Source organism: Sinohyriopsis cumingii, chromosome 11 (assembly GCF_028554795.1).
Source record: "Sinohyriopsis cumingii isolate HCF-2022 chromosome 11, ASM2855479v2, whole genome shotgun sequence".
Classification (NCBI taxonomy): domain Eukaryota; kingdom Metazoa; phylum Mollusca; class Bivalvia; order Unionida; family Unionidae; genus Sinohyriopsis; species Sinohyriopsis cumingii.
This window is the reverse complement of record NC_142971.1, coordinates 41,583,963-41,604,222: the sequence shown is the minus strand read 5'-3', so window position 1 is coordinate 41,604,222 and position 20,260 is coordinate 41,583,963. Positions and strand designations below refer to the sequence as shown.

Genomic DNA, 20,260 nt, shown 5'->3' with positions numbered 1-20,260 from the left:
GAAGGTGTACATGCCTGATATCAATTTCAAAAACAACACAAGCCCGAAACATATAGTTCAAAAATATATCCATATCTTTAAATAGTAAACAATCAATGCTGAAAAAGTCACATCATAGCCTTAAGAAATTTTCCAGGAGCCAATTTATGAAACCGGACTCTGTTACATTAAGAATTCGGCTGAAAATGGCTTATGTCAAAAGCTGTGTACATATCACAAATTTAGACATTATCTAGTAAAATGGCTTAAAGGTAAACTTCTTGAGCACAAAACGAAAAGCGGTACTACGCTTTAAGAAAAGTGACTACTTTGCGGCAAAATGAACTGCATTATTTACATTGTGAGTTTTGACTGACTGCATTTCTTGAAAGATTTTATCTTGTTTGCAACCTATAATGATGTTGGTGTTTGCTTACCACCATAGCACCAGGACAGAATAAAAATTCCTTTACAATGTTTCACGACTGTCAAGAAACGATGACTGTCAGTAAGAGATTTGGAAGTTATGAATGGTAGGATGGAATGACAGAAATGCTATGTTAGTTATCAGTGACAGAAGTCATAGGTTTCTATTAACTCTTCTAAGCAGACATATAAGTAAATAATGTGGTTTAAAAGTACTTTTAGACTGATATAAAACAAGCAGTTAATGACCTATCATTATCATTCTGGAGATGATAATAGCCGCATCAATGTTGTGTGTGTGTGTGTGTGTGTGTGTAAGTTTAGTGGTGGAGGGGGGTAATCACAACAAGAGTCTAGCTAATCTGGAGAGATCAAACTTTAATCTATTAACATTAGACCATGCGGAAATATTGATATACTCATGGGTGGGACCCTGTTAAACTTACAAAGTGACATCAAATAAATTATACAAATAATACATACCCCCTGAAATTAACCAGACATATACAATTACTCAGTACAATTTAACAGAGAAATTTCTTCTGAGACACCAGTTCACTTACATCTAACTTGAATGATTTCTGGATTTTACAAAATCATAGCCAATAATAAGATAAGGTATAGAACAATTATTAGCAGTGGAAAATTCAGTTCAAGGTAAAAAGCATTTCAGCTGCTTGGCTTTTAAGAAGCACGTACCATTAAAAAAAGCTCCTGTCATTGTGCAATTAGTTTAGAAAAAGCATCTAGTTGAGACTGCAGCTATTGTTTCTTTCAGGATGACTAACCGATGAATCCTATTATTTACCATGCAAACTGAGACCTGCAAAAAGAAAAGAAACAAGTGATATTGATGTACTTTTAACATCAAGTGAAAACATAAGAATTTCAGAGGAGAAACTGTATGTGTATTGTCAAATGCATGAAATTGAAACTTAATTTTAAGCTTTTCCTACTCTGTTGACTGAACCTAGAAATCTAAAGATATGTACATAACACAGAAACATTTCCCATTTTAAAGAGGTATTGAACCTTAAAGTTGAATGCATTTGAGCATTAAATATTTATCACGTTAAAGCCAGACAAGTATTTGTGAAATGTCACTTCGACCATTCTTCTGCCCCCACCCACCCCCCTTGAAAGGCCAACATCTGGGACTCGAGAATTTAGACACATACGACAATTCTGCAAAACAGTGTGTACTAAGCAATCTGATGCAATTGAAAATAATTGTCATCCAAGCCGTTTTGAGATATTCTACTTTCCCCAGTTCCATGTGTTTACTGCTATGGGAGCTCTTCTTCCTAGCCGACTATTGGTATTTCACTACAAACAAATTGCAGAGTAACTATGGAAGGTGTACATGCCTGACATCAATTTCAAGAACAACACAACGCCTAAACAATAGTTCACAAATATATCCATATCTTTAAATAGTAAACAATAATAGGTAAAAGAAAGTCACACCATAGCCTTAAGTTAAGAATTTTTCCAGGGGCCGATTTAAGAAACCACACCCTGCCACCTGAATGCAACACCTCAGCTATAGCCAGTTATCTGTATGTAATTTAGCAAAGGGAAGTAACTCGCATATATATATATATATATATATATATATATATATATATATATATATATATATATATATATATATATATATATATATATATATATATACCCCGCTGTTTATTAAATGCACCCCCCCCCTTTCTGTTACCCCCGGTTTGAATTATAAATAATAAATTAAAATAAATTTCAAAAGAATTTATTTGTAAATTTTTATTTTAGTTAAATAACCTCAGCCTTGAAAACATACTTGTCCTGGAATATTAAATATTAAATTCATAATATTATAGACTGAGCACAGATTAAACTGCTAAAATCATTTATATTGATGTGAAACCAATACTCGTGTCAGGTTGTGATTATGTACACTTTAAATGACGGAACATAATCTTATTGCGGTAAATTAACAATTAAGTTCTTCGTCGTTCGTCGTCATCGGTGTATTTGCTTTAGTTCGAGTTTGTGTCTTTATTTGTAACAAATGGTAATGGCAGGGGATAATAAACCGCAGGGTAATATACAGAGGGGGTAATGGCAGGGGGGTAATTGACAGGGGGTAATGTCCTGCTTCCAGAGAGACAGACAGACAGACAGACAGATGGATGGAGAGTTAAAGAAATGAGAATGTGGCTATTTTTGTATGGTATTCTCCAGAAGAAAGTTATCGTTTTGACATAGAAATTATAATCACTGGGGGTGGGGGGTAATGATTGGGTACTTAAAAGAAATTTTGTTTCGTATGTTACACACCATGAGTAAATGGAGAGATGTTTCTACACACCATATGACTTCACTGAGACTGGTTTATAAATACCATAGGAGCTAGTCGATAATTGTTTCTATACACCGTATGAATTCACTGAGGGTTGTTTCTAGAACACATAATTAGGAGGAGCTGAGGTTTCAAAATAACTCAGAATTAATTTATGTCTTTGATTTTTTTGATTCTCGGTGAAGTTGAAAGCATATTTATTTTCAGCTGTTAATGGATGGATAATAAATTAGGATCAATCATGTAATGTTTAAAGATATATGTGTTTTCAAAAAGTTTATTATGACTGTATTATTTTAGAAAGAAGACGATAACACTGGTCAACAGTGAAATCATTACTGACTTGAAAAGGCCCTAATCTGTAGTATTTTGGTGTGCCGAACATGAATATAACCGTGAAAAATTTGTATTGGCTCTCGTTTTGAAGATATTCATATACCTCATTTTCTATGTTTCACTGTGTAAATTTCTCCAGTAGGACTGCAGCAACATCCGGAATAATGATGTAACATTGCATAATACCATCATGCTCACATCATCCACAGTTGATTGCATCATTTTCTGATGCAATGCAATACTAATGCCATGCGGCTGCTGAAGTAAGTTGACGTCAGCAGTGTACTATACATGTGTAGGCCTATTATACTAATGCCAGGCGGCTGCTGAAGCTGACGTAAGCAGTGTACTATATAAAGCCCAATCAGATAGGTTCAGCATTTAAAATATTTTAGACGTTGTGCGAGACAGTTCAAGCTACTGTTACATAAAACTTATTATTTTATCCATTTACGTACAATAAAGAACAGTAATGCCTCGAAAGTGTGTTAATACCGCGGACAATTTTTGCTATATTTGTGGGGAAGTGACATTTGCCAACCAGAAGAAAAGTATCAATTCTCAAGTGAAGAAGGCATATCATCTTTACTTCGGATGCAAGGTTGGTGACCAAGACAAGCCTTGGGCTCCGCATATATGCTGTGCTACATGTACAACACAGCTTTCACAGTGGTTGAATTGCAAAAGGTCATCAATGCCGTTTGCAGTCCCAATGGTGTGGAGAGAGCCAAGCAACCACCTAAATGACTGTTACTTCTGCTTGGTTCCTCCTCTTTCCGGCGGAATAACGAAGCGAAAGAAGTCGAGAATAGTCTACCCAAACATTCCGTCTGCATTGAGACCAGTTCCACATGGTGAGGGACTTCCTATTCCAGAACCTCCAGCAGAATATTCTCTTGATTCATCTGACGAAGACAAAGGTGAGTCGACCTGTTCTTCTCCTGGTCCATCAGCATGCAGTGATCCAGATTTTCACTGTGGTGCATCATCAACCCCACTCAGAATAACACAGGAAGAACTAAATGACCTGATTCGTGATTTGGACTTATCAAAGAACAAGGCAGAATTGCTAGGATCAAGACTCCAACAATGGAATCTTCTAGAAGAAGATGTCACAATTACTGCATATCGAAAGCGCCACCAGCAATTGGAGCCTTTCTTCAGAAAGGAAAGTAATCTGATATTCTGTTCCGATATTGAGGGCCTCATGAATGCTTTAAAAATCACTCATGACCCACAAGAATGGAGACTATTTGTGGACTCTTCGAAACTGAGTCTCAAGGCTGTGCTTTTGCACAATGGAAACATTCTTCCATCTATTCCAGTAGCGTATGCTGTCCACATGAAAGAGACATACGATAACTTAAGGCAGCTACTGAATTCCATTGAGTATAACAAGTACAGCTGGCACCTCTGTGGTGATTTGAAGGTAGTTGCCCTTTTAATGGGACTGCAGCAAGGATATACAAAATACATGTGTTTCTTATGCGAGTGGGATAGCCGAGCAAGGGAAATGCACTACATGAGGAAGGAATGGACTCACAGGCAGAATGTAGCCATTGGAGAGAAGAATATCCAACACCCAGCTCTGGTTGAGGCTCAGAAAATCTTGCTACCACCCCTTCACATCAAACTAGGTTTGATGAAGAACTTCGTGAAAGCCATTGACCGGACTTTGCCAGCATTCCGATACCTGCATGAAAAATTCCCTCGACTCAGCGAAGCAAAGATTAAAGAGGGAGTTTTTGTGGGTCCTCAGATTCGAGAGCTTTTCAAAGATGACCGGTTCAACAACTTGCTGGAAGGTGACGCGAAACAAGCATGGAATGCTTTTCGCCTAGTTTCTACAAACTTCCTCGGAAATGTTAGGGCAGAAAACTATAAGGAACTAGTAGAAGACATGTTGATGAAGTATAAGAAACTTGGCTGCAATATGTCTCTAAAGATTCACTTCCTTCATTCCCATTTGGATTTCTTTCCTAGCAACTGTGGTATTGTTAGTGATGAACACGGCGAACGTTTTCATCAAGATATCGCAACAATGGAACAAAGATACCAGGGAAAATGGTCCACTACAATGCTGGCTGACTACTGCTGGACACTCCTCAGAGATGCTCCCGAACAGCTGTACAAGAGACAGGCGAAGAAATCTAAGATGTAGTCAATGACTTGATTTTTTATAGGTAGGCTATTACAGTTGACCTTTTACTATTGGAATGCATTTCGGTATGTAAACATTAATTTCTTGCAGATTACAAAAAAACTAGAGCCAATTTTGCAATTTGACTGTCATATTCGTGTTCAGCACATAAAAATTGATAAGAATTGACTAATTTTATTTCAGTAACATGACTTTTGTAAAAATTTGTTGTCCAGTGTAATCAGTCTGAAAACAGGTGCAGTTGATTCGATCAATTTGCAAATATATACACTGCATTTTGCGCTGACATAGTATAGAAAACTACAGCAATTTTAATTACAATATCTATGATTTAGTTTGTTTCAACCTAATAAGACTCCACACTGAGGAATATTTAAGATACCTCTCATAAAACATGTTTAGAAAACTAAATCTTGATTAGAATTACATTACCCAGATGCAGAACTTCATCAGATAGCCCAGCCGTCTGCAATTTAACATAGACGGATTGTAAACATGTACCAGACACCTACAAGATTAAACTTTGTCAGCAAAGAACATTGTGACCAACATTCATAGAATACTAACCTTCAAAATTAAAGTCCAAGTACAAGGTTCACGAATGTTGTAAAGGTATAAATGCACAGACAAACGTCCATTCTCACAGATACCTAAAGCAGGACAAGAAGCTAATGAACAGATCTTTTTTTCACAAAAAGCAGATATTCTTCACTGTTGTATTAGTTTCTGATTAATATTACTTCAAAACAGAAAAAATACATTGGCTAAAGTTTCTTAATATGTAGGCAACAATACATTATTCAAAACTATCGAGTAATAACCGTAGCTTAACAAGTGGATATACAGAGAGAAAAGACAGACAGACAGACATACAGACAGATAGATAGATAGATAGACAGACATACAGACAGATAGATAGATAGATAGACAGACAGACAGACATACAGATAGATAGACAGATAGATGGACAGATGGATAGATAGATGGACAGATAGATGGACAGATAGATGAACAGATAGATATAGTACAAAGGCTTGGGGGCGCTATTTATTTCAATGATTTTGTAAAGGAATCTTGTGGTGACTGATGAGTTGAACAGGTTTGAATGCATTAAAAACGATCAAATAGAACTGTATTAGTTGTCTTGGTCACTGTTCTTTTGTATTTATTTATTTAAACGGGTATGGAAATGTAGTACTGGCTGCACGAGTGCCGATTGATTCGTCTTTTTCACTAGTAATGTTATTCTGTTGATTCGTCTTTTTCACTAGTAATGTTATTTATATGGTCTTTAATGGATAATAATTATTTTTCTGCCTTTTGCTTCATTAATCAAAAATACAAACCTGTAATGCACATCTGATACATTGGTATTCATATTGCAAAACGAAATTTTGGTTCCTGTCTTTATATAATGATAAAGTTTATCTTCCAATTGTTCTGATGACTATGAGGTGGCTAGAAAATGCAAATTATATAATGTTTTGGCTTAATTATTTTTTCTTTTCTTCATAAGTTAATGAGAGAAGGACAATAGTACAAAAGCTGCTAATTGTAAACTACAACTCCAGATCTTCACAATTGTATCTGTATTCTAGCTTTTATGACTCGGTCATGAATAGTTCATACTGACAGGCCATCCTCCGCAACTTTTGTTTTTTTATATTGCGGTATACTTTTGAATGTCCAAGTTATTATTTTTCATCACAAGTCCAGTTATCATGTATATTTTGTTTTTGACGTCACTAAGCAAAAGTGAATTGGTTATTGGCTATAAAGTCTCTTAGGTACGGGTGTATTATATTCATCTGAGAGGAAAGAGATGCATTTTCTTCTGCACAATGATTTTTTTTCTTTCTTTTTTTAATTTATTCCTTTCATAGTTATCATTTGTTTCTAATGTTTTCGCTTAAACTTGTAACACATCCTTTATGCTGGATCTATGATACTCGTACTACGGTAAAATCTTAACTCAGTTTGTCGGAGTTTCTGTTGTTGTTCAGCACAAGATAGGCTATACATGGCTATACATGGCGGCCAGTATAAATGGTGGAGGAAGAACCAATGAAAAATCCGGAAAGAACCACCGACCCACGAGAAACTACTGGCAAGCTTTCGCACATACCCATACAGAGAACCCGAGACTCGAACACACGCAGACAGAGGTGAGACGGCAGTGATCCGTAACGGTGAACGCTTTTGACGACTCGAACACTCGGGCCCCCGGAGTAACGTCGACTGGTTAATCATTGTTAGCAATCATATGAAAGCTACAATAAACTTGTATTGGAGGATACTTTTTTATAGTAAGTTAATTTCACAGTAAATCCTTTCAGTTTCCTGAGTTCGATATAGTACCGTTTATACATGCAGTCAAATTGTAAGCAACACAGATCCTGAACTGCATTATTATAATTCGCCTGCAGATTAAGGTCTATGCTATTTTTTCTACTAATTACTTAACAAACTGCACAGAAGTAAATCTGCCTGAGCATTATGCGACGGTATATCTGGGTGAGAGCAGTTAACAATTGTACTGGTCTTATAAGTGAGTGTATACGGTATCGTATTGTTACATCATCAAACGACAATTGAAATTTAATTTACGGTATAATCCACTAATGTTTAGCAATCATCATCATCGGAGGTTTGCTGTGCTATTTATGAAAACCTTTCGCAACATTCGTTTGTTACTTTGCAGCGTATTGATTCAATTTTTCGTGCCATCGGAAACTCTGCATTATGTCTTTTAATCAGATTTTATCTCTGTATTATTGTAAGTTTGCCCTAAATAAAACAAGAGTCTGAAGATTGGATGTCAAAGTTCTTAAGACTGCGAAGAATTATTGGAATTCATATTAAATAGTCAGTATTTATTTTACAACATAAATGCAGACATCTATATATTTATTTCTACCTCTATATTTTGTAATTACTTACTGAACGTAAAATACAGATAACTTACACTGTTATCAGGCCTTGAAAGATAATGAGTCATACACACTACGTGTGAGGCAGTAGAAATCTAGACCGTTTACTTCTAGCTGTACTAGGATTACATGTGGAGTGCCTAAAGTTTATATTCAGTTATAATTCATTCCGTCACCTGCTTAAAGAAAGTGCTGATACTAATTAAAACGATAATTTGACCATGCGCATAATTCGGGCTATTTCAGTAAGCAAGTACACAGATTCCTGTGACTTATCCATTTTTGCTTATATGCCTTAAGAATATTTTACCAGAACTGAGATATTTTGATCGTGTTAGGAAATATGTTTACCATGAAGTCAAAAATAGTAGTTTTTTTTAAACTAAACCTCCTCTAAAAATAAGTCTTCTCGATAACATACGAGTAGACTTTTAACATTGTATTGATTATTGCAATCATCATCAAACCAAGCAGTAGATCATTTGTTATGTTAGATTAATTTTCATCATTTTCAAATCATCACCACTAACAACAGGAACAGCATATCCACTATTGACAGCAGCATAACCGCTACATTAATGGACAAACCTGTAAGAACGAACGTTGAAAAAAATTGCTTGTGCCAATATAGCCTAAAGCAGAGTCCCTTTTCATGCAAAGCTAGAGAACATCTAGCCCGTACCTTAGACGAGCTGGATCAACAACAGAGATGAGTTGGCACAAAGTAAGGACTTGAGTATCACTCACTCATATTATCAAAGTTAAAATTTACGGAATCTAAGCAATGGTAAGAAAATGATTCCGTCAAAGTACTATATAACAATTAATCAATGCATTAAGATAATAAATTTGTTAAAACAACGACGGTATGTATGTGATAATACCTGTAGAAACCTTCTGGAAAGTTTGGTACATACTTAATTTCTGGATGGTGTTCTTATGACTTTTGTTGAATATTGAAAATCCTCCTACAGAATTTACCTTAACGGTTTTCTAAATTTATAAGTACAGTTGTCTAGAAGGTAATATTATAAAACAAGCATTTAAAACAATAAACAAACCTAATTCTTTTTGCCTGATAGTTGAAATTAACTTAATGGATATTTAATAAGGTTCTAGCAGAGGGGGAAAAAATCTGAGAAGAAAACTCAGACCCACAATTTTCCCCATTAATTCGTCGAACATAAGTCATGGTTCAAATTATTAGGTTAAATTGCGATTTTTATTTTTTAAGTTGCCGTCTTATGCGAATTTGCATTGGAATGTAAAGTGTGCTGTTTAGCTGAGTACTGCATTGAACGAAATTAAAATGAATTTAGAACGCTGTGCGGCGCCCAGAAAGCAAATTATTTCAAAAGATGCATCCAGCCTTAAAAGGCTTTTGCCATTTTTCTAAAGAAGCCATCAATTTATTAAAGTAATTTTACGATTTTCACACGTATCATCCATTCGATCTGAAACATTGCGGCTAGAAGCAATACACGTAATGAATAACGTTATTACATATTCTGCAGTCTCGTCCCAGCTATTTCAACGATTTTTATATTTTTGGCCTTTGTGAATGAACCCAAAGTAAGCAATATCAGATATCATTTTTCAACATCCGTCTGAAGAGAATCAGGCAGTAATTTTCCGGAAAAATTGTATATTCACTTCCGTTGTTTCTCCACGGTAATCATGACATTTGAAGCAATTTATCATTTATAATTTTGATTTTGCCAAGATGTCCCTGTTTTATATTTATCTTACATGCGCAGTTAGTGGTATTGGTGATTAGAACCTCTTCGGACTATTCATCGAAACAAGGAGATTTCCATATATATATATATATATATATATATATATATATATAGAGAGAGAGAGAGAGAGAGAGAGAGAGAGAGAGAGAGAGAGAGAGAGAGAGAGATTTGGACACTGAATTTTACATTGATGCAAATAAGAATACCTGTACGCTTTACACAAACCTAAACAAGTTCTAGTACCTTGTCATCCTCTCTTTAGAGAGGCGAATAAGGATGAGTAAACAAGAAAATATCTAAAGGCTAAAAGCTGCAAAAAGTGTTTTAAAAGTACATTTCGGGGACTTGAGCTTAACATCCGTGCTGTGTCTTTCTAGTAAGGATCTTAATAACAGTATTTCTGATATTCCTCGTGTAGAATTCCACGCGTCTTGAGAACAAGGTAAGTACAATCTTAAACACTAAAGCAAGGAACACCCTAAATGTTAAATTTATTGTTCGGTTTCGACACTAAAAAGGCATCCTGTGTAGATGGCTCTCACGGAATTCATCAGGACCTTTTAATACCAACAATTCTCCTGAAACAGTAGTATTTATTCGTACAGACAAAAGTAAGCTTATTTTCACATCGATTCAAGCTTTCGCAAATCAACTTGTCATGTCATTCGCTTGAACTGACGAATCCTTGCCATGCAATAATATGAGTTGACTACACTAATATAAATGACGACTCCTTACCATGCAATAATATGAGTTGACTACACTAATATAACTGACGACTCCTTACCATGCAATAATATGAGTTGACTACACTAATATTTCTACAGACGGACTAGTGTGAAAATATGAGTTGGCTAAACTAATATTTAAACAGACTGGCTGGTGTAAAAATATGAGTTGACTACACTAATATTTCAACAGACGGGCTCGTGTATAAAAAAAACAAGTCAAAGGGTAAGAAAGGGATTGGTAATCAGCATCACTGATCACTAATGTCAGAAATATCAGTACATTCATTAATGTCAGTCGAGATAACTTTGAGTCCCAAAGTCAGACAATTCACGAGACTTTTAAAATATTGCACGTCATAAAATGTAGCATGCCTACATATTATGCACTAAAACGTTTGTTTAGAATATTTTTAGGAATAAACTACATCATTCAATACTCATAAATGCGAACGTTCCCATGTACACACTACCTATAAATGTAAGGGTGCTCAAGCATGCATCACTCTTACACTACCAATAACTATGAGCATGCTTTGGTATGTATTAGCTTTACACTGTATATAAATGTGAGAATGCTCAAACATGTATTACGCATACACTTCCCATAACTGTGAGCACGTTCAAGCATTCATTGCGCATACACTTTTATGGCTGTGTTCATATTCAAGCATGTAATATGTGTACACTATTTATCAAAGTAAGCACGCTCAAATATAGTTTTGACAATAACAATTTTCCCTAGAATTAACCAATAAGCTTCTTTCTTCTTCTAAGCAAAATAATTTGTCACATAAATCACCAAAATCAACGTAAATTGAAAGAATCTGTGATTCACTGAATGTTATCAAGTATGTTATCAAGTATTTAAGCGAATATTCAATTCCACCCTAATAAAATTTACCAACAGCGATCGGTATCTAACACGTTAATGCACCTTCCTTTGAATGAAATCATATAATACGGAATTCCGAATAGTAAAGTCTAAAAGCTCGCGAAGATGATTTTGTTTATTGCCACGAAAATAAAGTACATTAGATGGAAGAATATTCTTATAAACTTTTATAGATTATTTGATTATAATTAATTTTCATACAAAATTAGAAACAGCAATATAAGTGTCCTTCTCAAAAAATCAAGACGGAGAAACGCAGTTCATTGAAAATGAAAGAAAATTAAACGTTGGCTGATACTTCAGGCAATACATTTATTTTGTTCCCTTTTATTTTCTTTGTACCCTTCATTTGTTAATTTGTCTGGTTAATTGATTTTCGTCATCATCCTCCAAGATAAAAAAGCAAACATGTTAAAGGTTTCTTTTCTCCATTCGCCAATTCAGTTGTTTTGTTGTAGTTGTTATTTATTTATTTTTGTTCTTGTTTGGTTCTTTTTGTTTGTTTTTTTTTTTTTTGGTTTGTTTATCTAGTTTTGTCTTTCACTCATTTCTGTTAGAATTTGTTAATTGAGGGAAGTTTGCATGGTAAAGAAATGCGATGTTTAATTATTGAAGTAGCACGGCTCATCCGTTTGGAGATTTGATGTCTGTAATCAGACGCAGCGTAAAACTTGCAAGCCTTCAGGATTCATCTTTTCAAACGAAGTTACAGACTTTGCCAAAACAACAGGGATCCAAGGTTATTATGTTCTGATAGATAGATAGATAGATAGATAGATAGATAGATAGATAGATATGGGAGAAGAGATTAAACCGCTTCACAATCAATGCATTTAGATCACCTTGCGTATTTGTAAGAAGACGAATTAGTGTTTTCTTGACCATGAAATGTGATGAATATGGAATACAGAGAATTCCGTAATTTCTATTTAACATCATGTTTTTGAAACGAAGTTTTAGATTTAAAAAACAACTCTTGTTTACTCAAGAGAAAATATTACTCAGGAAACTGTAATTGTTGAAAACAAATTATGACAGTGACAATTTGCTTATTTAGTTACAAAATCATGCATAGTTGAGTTACAAATATAATAGAAAGAAATTCTGCACAATTCATGCTCTGACTCACGGTCTTAACACTAACACCACCGCCATGTTGTAGTCACTGTCTTAACACTAACACCACCGCCATGTTGTAGTCACTGTCTTAACACTAACACCACCGCCATGTTGTAGTCACGGTCTTAACACTAACACCACCGCCATGTTGTAGTCACGGTCTTAACACTAACACCACCGCCATGTTGTTGTCACGGTCTTAACACTAACACCACCGCCATGTTGTAGTCACTGTCTTAACACTAACACCACCGCCATGTTGTAGTCACGGTCTTAACACTAACACCACCGCCAAGTTGTAGTCACGGTCTTAACACTAACACCACCGCCATGTTGTAGTATTCATTTAAAATCGTGAACTTTTGTATGAGCCATACATTGCTGTGTATCAAATTTCATGAACAAGGCTTTCAAAGAAAACACAGATTTTACGGAGTGTAATTATTTAAACAAGTAACGTTTATTATACGATATATAAAAATTCTTTTCTTCACGTTTAAGTTTAGTATTTAAACTAAAAGGAATTTTTTTAACAAGAATAGGACGATTTCTCCAAAGATTTTGTGTAGAACTCCTACTTACAAAAACAAATATTTGTTAAAGTGATTGTGCCAAACCTGCAAGGTGTTTATCTTGTGTTTTTCCTTTCTAAATAATTACGCATATTTCTATGTCTTTATACATCAAAGAATGATTTGTCTCTGATAAAGGATTTTGCATGAGTATATTGTAACACTTCTTACAGATTTCGGACTCCCCTGTCTGCATATAGTACGTGAACTGTTGATTATGACTGTTAGACAACAGGATGCAGAAAACAAGAAGATGACCTTTTGGGGAATTTCGACTACCATGACGTCTGATAGACAATCCCATATGCTGAAACCACTCAGCTCTTCAGGGCAATTTATTTCGCGTGGTAAGTGAGATTTTTGACCGTAAATGCACTACAGAGATTTGAATCAACCATTAATATTTTGTTGAAAAAGTCACTTTTATGATTAAAGCTAACCGAGTACCTACATTAGAAAATAACTGAGAAGGATCTCTGCAATTGTATTTGCTTCTCAATTTATTGAAGAACTCTGCAGACATTTCTTAAAGGTAACATAAATACTTGAGGATCTATTTCACTACCAATTAGTGGTTCATTCTCACTTTTCGGAATATTTTTAGAGATTTTAAGATCGTTTATGTACAATAGCTCAAATTCTTATATTTTTTTGTTATAAAACCTTTGCTTAAAACACAAAGACTCTTTTGGAACGAATACCCTTTAAGTTTTTCATTGTAGTTTTTTTAGATATTGCTATTTGATGCGATAAATGTAAAGAGCGTTATACTCGTATGTCTTGCGTTTGGCTATATGAAGAACCATGAAATATTTCAAATTACTTCGTTTATTACATAGCACATTTAAAGACTGACGAGACAAAATTCTTCTTACAATTTGTGGAAATAGTTCAATTTTGTTGAGACGTGTCATATTTGTTAAGCAAAACTCATGTCTGATTATGAGAAAATGATTATTTTAACGGAAGAAGGGAATAAAAATTAATTGCGTTTTAAACCAACAATTGATTTACTCGAAACAACGTTGACAGCCACTATTTAAAATCCTCTACTGTGTATATACAGTATGCTTCCATAATATTCGATACAAAGTATTTGTAAACTGTATGATTATTGATTTCTCGAGTTCCTTCATAAACAATAACAGATTTTACAGGATTGTTGCAGAAGTAAAATACTTCCTTTGTTTAAAACAGCATGGCAAATAACAAATAATGTATAAAGTTTCAAAAGTAAGTGTAAATGTACTTCAGACTGTGCTACAAAAAAAAATGATAAAAAATGTCTCGCGAAAACTGATTTGTAATTTTTGGAAGTTTTTCTTTTACTTCCGATGTAGCTGATACATGTGTAGAACGAAATATGTGAACGAGAGCTGTTAATATATTTTAAATGTACAAAACACACCCACATGCACAACAAATACATATATACCTTGAACGAAGGTCGGATGGGCAAACAGACAGATAGCATGCTAGGTTAGTAATTAGATAAATGTACCTGTTTGACAGATCTTTCTTACTTTTAATATACAAACCAACCTCTATTTACGTTTCCAATTTGAGACATTCATTTCCTAATTGTTTATTGATAATTGGCCACAAAATCTGATATATAAATATGACAGCTTCAAAGAAAACTGTTCCCTGTAATTTTAAGGAATTAAAAATTCAAAAATGTACTATTTAATAAAACTGATGTTTTAGTGAATTCATCGATCCTTGTTCTGACATTAGATCAATTTAATAAAACTTACAAAACCATTCTGGTCACGCTATATGGGATACACGATCATTTTTCTCCTATACAAAAAGCACATTTTCAGTTGTTCTTTCACGTCAGGTTGAATCAAATGTCACACAAAATGAGCCCACTTCAAAACAGTCACCGAATGATAACTGGTTTACTTTAATGATAATTGGACAAATTTTGTGTAATAACCCATTATTCTCATATCCAGTTCGCAAGGACTATACTGAAACTGCATACATAAGTGTTTCTTGTCGTTAAAATGTCGCAAACATCAGCACTGGATGTCAGATGAAATTGCATGGGAAGCAGTAAATTACAACCATTGCATATAACGAAACGAACCAGACATGGTCCATATAAAAGTCATAATTCATGGCGTAATTGAAACGGCTATTTCCTGTAATTCTACTCAGATATGATGAAATCAAAGCTTACATTCTGCTTAGAAAGATACTCTGGCACAATACTATCACAATAATCAAACTAATTAAGTTGAGGCAATGACCAATATATTTTTCAAGCAATTAAATCATTTTATGTGGAAACGACGTAAAAGAAATTGAACGATAAGGTGATAGAATAACTTGGTCCCTTTGGAAATTTATGGAAAAATTAAGGGTAAAATATTATTAAATTGTACAATCTGTGATATGATACCAAAATCCTTTGATTGACTGACAAAGACTACATAGTTCGAAACACAATGTAATTTTCAAATAATATAATTTACTTTTACATAGAGAAGAGGTCGTGCTTTCGAGGCTGAATCGCCAGGTATTAAAGAATGTCACGGTCCTATTATAGTTTTAGCGTCAGTAAGTATTTTTCCGCTTAAATAAATAAACCATTAAGTAAAGCTTTTTTTTTCTTCAATAAATGTACGTTTTTAGTGAAGCCTACGAACATTAACTTTATTTGATGATGACACGCAGTTCAGCTTCACGTGGGTCTTAGTATTTGGATCATCTCAAGACGTTGTTCACTGCGCTGATCGCAAGAGAAGAACATGTCTTTAATGTTTTCTACAAGACCACATACATAAGACTGAATCAATTCAATTTTAGGAACATGTGCTGTTAAACTGAGGTACAATGTATCCAAACCCAATAGTAAAAAATGTGGTATTTCCTTGTGCCCTAGTAATAGCCTTAGAATGTATATATTATTATATATTATTTTTTTCCAAACGTTGGTAATGAAGTCAACCCTGAAGATTTGCACTAGACAGATTGTCGCATTTTCATATAACAGAGGGGAGAAATTAATTTAAAAAAATTAAAAATACTTCTACAATATACAGCAAAGAATTTATTTACAAATGGGGGTTGTCGTCACTGACGGCTTGAGAAAGCATAGATTGAAGATGGGAGGGACTTAAATAATTTATCATTTTTAGTAATACGATATGTCTGTGTTCTGTCACCTCGTTTTAAGCGCTTCCCATGCTATTTATTGATATATCACTTCAGTTGATTTAGTCCAGTAGTACTGGTCTCATTCTAACTGCTTAACTTTGCATTTATACAGTTCATTCTTTTCTTACAATACGTACAATTAATCTAATTTGATCGCAAAATTAGGATATAAATCCCATCATCTGGTTGTTTAGGATACGCGCGATAGTTTTATGTCCAGCCAAAATCAGAGTTTATTTATAAAAAAAATTAATTGCGTTATTTATTTTACCAGCATCAGTTATTGTTTTTAATTAGTGCATATGTACTACTATCGTCAAAAAAGAAGAATATACATTATAACACATATCAGAACATAATCAATTAAATGTAGATACTGATCGTAAAATTAGTAGAAAATGTAATCTGAAAGACAAGCATCGTAATCAATATAGGCAAAGAAACTAAGTGAACATCAGCGGCTAGGAATGAAAGCGGAATCTATCTAATTGACTACTGGAAAGGAATATTTCCATATGGAAGGTTAATGGAATAAGGACAACTTATTTCCCAAAATGAGAGAAAATTATGCTATATGACAATACGTAAATATTGAAAGTTACATGATATTTGGGTCGATAATGTAAAAATTGCTATCATCAGGTTATTTATTTTAACCTGTCCCTTCCCAAATACTTTTAAAATATTTTGAACACTCAGACTTAAGGCTGGCAGTAGATTTGTGCATGTCATAAGAAAGGACAATTTTAAAAAAATGTAAACAAAATAAAGAATTTCTAATCTTAAACCACAGGATAATGTTTTACAAAAGTTATATTCAACCTCATTTGGACAATGCCTCTAAAACAAATTTGTGAAAAGTGAAAAGACTTCAAAAAGGAGACATCAGAATTATCCATTATAAAAAAAGAGTTGATAATTTCCACGATCATGACTATCTATGAAAGAATATGTTTAAGAAAAGCTAAATTTATGTATGAAGTTTCTAATGATTCTAAGCCAACTATGTAAAAGACATTTTCAGTAGAAAGAAAAATAATATCAATACAGTTTTTAGTCTATCGATACTATGCTGAATGTCGTCTAATAGCTGAAAACTGAATTGTTTAAAAATAATTTGGCTTTCTCGGGTATAATCATTTGGAACTGTCTGCATAAAAATCTAAAAGAAGCCTTATGGGTGTCTTTCTTTCGTCACGATGTTTGAAATAAATACAATTTAGATAATGTCTGTAACCCGTTATTGCTAACTTTGAAGTATATTTGTATATATATGTATATGTTATTAAAACAAACAAAAACGTCTCAGGTGTTCCCCTTGTGATTGTGTGTGTGCGTGTGAATGCAAACGTTTTCAATCTTGCGTGTTTGGTGTACACAATGCTGTGTGCTGACTCCATACTTAGTTGCCCTCATGCACAGCAATCCATTATACCTTTTTGTATGATGTTTGTTTCAAAGCTGCATCTATATATGTGCCTGTGTCTGTGTAGATAATAGAGGAACACAAGAGAGATCAAGTTTTAAACTAATTATCTCACCGTCATATAATAAAGACTTTATTATTATTATTATTATTATTATTATTATTATTATTATTATTATTTTAAAGCGAAGTGAATTTAATTGTGTGATTTGATATAATTCTGAAAAAGTTGAAGTTCTCATTTTGACGCGGATTACATTAATTATTTTATAAGTAAAAAGAAACATTCAGTTCACTCACCAAATGGCTTTAAATCCTCCTGAGGTTAAATTTGATTCCTAACTGTGAAAAATACTGCTTAGTCTATTATGCAACATTTATTAGTATAATGTGAAACTTTTGGTTCCTTTGTTATTTATTTCTTATTCCATTCTTTAGAATACCTCTTGACGCCACTTTGGCTAGAACCCGAGCTTGGCTTTGACGGTGATTAACGAGAAAGCATGATCTTTAATACATAATGGCATCAAGAGAATTTCACAAGCAATACAGAACATTAATTCCGCTTTTAACCTACATCGTTCTTGACTTAGTTTCCTTAAAATATAGCATTGCGTTTTTTTACACCCAATACGTGGAAGTTATTGAGACAATTGTCTCTAGTACTAATACCTTGTCATTTTTATTTACAACAGAAATATGAATATGTAGGGACACGTCATTTCGATTGAAAATATCATTATCATAAAGGGATATTTTTGGAATGGAAGTCAAATGTCGTCGTTAATAACATCCATCCATAGGTAGTAATTTTAAAGCTCAAGATAAAATGTACACAGAAAAAATGATAAGTGTCGATGAATTGCTGGTCTCGACCTTTTTATTTTCTTCATAAACATGCACTAACGGTTAGGAGAAAAGTATATAGGCATTTATTCTTAAACATTTCTCCCGTTGTCTCTTAGTGAATATGCTTAATCGAGTGCCGTTTTAAAAATAAATCGAAGATATACAACAACAAAAAAAATAAAGAAGAAGAAAAAACACTTCTGCTCAAACACATTTCTCTTTCAACCACTTTCTGTAGTAAAAAATATTCTTTTAGTACAGAATTAACTGAATATATAAAATTGACAACATTAATTTAATGTAAAATTCAAATAAGAAGACCAAAACATTTCACCGATCTTCTACGAATAGGTAGGATGAAATAACTTAATTATGATACCTTTGAAATTACTCAACGTCCAAGAAAATGCGAAAAGTTACTTTTATATCAAATTCATGGGGTATTCTGTCTCTATCAGTTAAACGCTTCTTGCACCGAAGTCATTAACTAACGTTCAGCATTAAAATTCAAGATTCCTTTCTTAAACAACATGTCTGAGTATCACATTATCTTGTTTCACTGCCACAAATATCAAAAACATGTATGATTATCACATTATCTTGTTTCACTGCCACAAATATCAAAAACATGTGTGAGTATCACATTATCTTGTTTCACTGCCACAAATATCAAAAACATGTGTGAGTATCACATTATATTGTTTCACTGCCACAAATATCAAAAACATGTGTGAATATCACATTATCTTGTTTCACTGCCACAAATATCAAAAACATGTCTGAGTATCACATTATCTTGTTTCACTGCCACAAATATCAAAAACATGTCTGAGTATCACATTATCTTGTTTCACTGCCACAAATATCAAAAACATGTCTGAGTATCACATTATCTTGTTTCACTGCCACAAATATCAAAAACATGTGTGAGTATCACATTATCTTGTTTCACTGTCACAAATATCAAAAACATGTGTGAGTATCACATTATCTTGTTTCACTGCCACAAATATCAAAAACATGTGTGAGTATCACATTATCTTGTTTCACTGCCACAAATATCAAAAACATGTGTGAGTATCACATTATCTTGTTTCACTGCCACAAATATCAAAAGCATGTCTGAGTATCACATTATCTTGTTTCACTGTCACAAATATCACAAACGTGTGAGTATCACATTATCTTGTTTCACTGTCACAAATATCAAAAACATGTGTGAGTATCACATTATCTTGTTTCACTGTCACAAATATCAAAAACATGTCCGAGTATCACATTATCTTGTTTCTCTGCCACAAATATCAAAAACATGTCTGAGTATCACATTATCTTGTTTCTCTGCCACAAATATCAATGTTGATTTGGAACAACTCTTATTACTTATCAAAGCAAATAGTATACCTCTCGTGACTGTGATAGAGGTAACAGTAATAATGTTGTTTTTCGCAATCTAATACATTTTAGGGCTGTAAAAAATGTTAAGAATAAACTGTATTCACGAAATACAAATTTAGTAAATATAGAACAGTAAGAACTTAGATTGTTAAAAATTACTTTACGTAAATACTCATGTCAAGTTTGAGAAAATAAT

General features: G+C 33.7%; 1 long non-coding RNA gene across 1 annotated transcript; it reads right to left on the bottom strand.

Moving 5' to 3' along the window:
* Positions 1-763: 763 nt before the first annotated feature.
* LOC149787999 (uncharacterized) lies at positions 764-18,181 on the bottom strand. The gene is made up of 3 exons (XR_016424132.1): positions 18,118-18,181; positions 5,808-5,890; positions 764-1,228 (listed from the first exon to the last, which is right to left on the bottom strand). It is a non-coding gene; the product is annotated as an uncharacterized LOC149787999 (long non-coding RNA).
* Positions 18,182-20,260: the final 2,079 nt, after the last annotated feature.